This window comes from Bradysia coprophila (genome assembly GCF_014529535.1).
Source record: "Bradysia coprophila strain Holo2 chromosome X unlocalized genomic scaffold, BU_Bcop_v1 contig_173, whole genome shotgun sequence".
NCBI lineage: Eukaryota > Metazoa > Arthropoda > Insecta > Diptera > Sciaridae > Bradysia > Bradysia coprophila.
In genome coordinates this window covers 5778293-5779040 of record NW_023503302.1, presented here as the reverse complement: position 1 = coordinate 5779040, position 748 = coordinate 5778293, and the positions used below count along the sequence as shown (strand labels likewise).

General features: G+C 27.0%; 1 long non-coding RNA gene across 1 annotated transcript in view; it reads right to left on the bottom strand.

The window, feature by feature from the left end:
* LOC119068327 overlaps positions 1-748 on the bottom strand; it is a 134481-nt gene that overhangs the window by 108206 nt on the left and 25527 nt on the right. The window lies entirely within an intron of this gene.

The following is a 748-nucleotide window of genomic DNA, read 5'->3' as shown; positions in this document are numbered from 1 at the left end:
GAAAGTAAAAAAACATTTAAAATTTATGTATAGTGTAAACTATTTATTAAATTGAGAAATAGATAATAAGTTTCGCAACATTTTTTCAAATAAAGCAAACAAAAGAAATGAAAAACGTAAATTCAAAATAGTGAAAGAAAAACAACCATCTATATAAAAATAAAAATAAAAAAAAATAAAAAGAAGAAAAAAAACCAAGTAAATAAACTACCTAAATAAATCTTTAAAAAAAATCTTTGGACCATTATTATGTATAAAATGAATTTTTTATTAAAATAACATAATGCTTTGAGGGTTGTAATCATACAGATTCTTTGTTTTCCTTTTATTTTAAAATAAAAACCAACAAGAAAATCTAAGAATGAAATGTCGCCTAAAATCTTTGTTTTATTGAAAGCGATTAACATTCCACCAACCCATGATGATGATGTCGTAGGTTTTACGGCTTATTTTCGGATTTTGATTTTATTGCTTTCCTTTTTTTATTGCATCAGATCAAGGAAGTGTAATTACAATCAATAAGTGTTTGACGGCTCAAGCAGACATTTCAAAGGAAATAAAATTGGCTTTGTTGGGGCTCACGTTCATCGATGGAAATAACTGAGAAATTTGTCTATTAAATTGTGTAAGTATGAAAGAGGAAGTGGTACAACATCTCTCTCTCTCTCTTAATTCTTTCTCTTGTTTCTTAAAAAATGCTCTGGAAAATAACCTAAGAGACCTAAGATTGTTTCCTCTCTCCACGAGA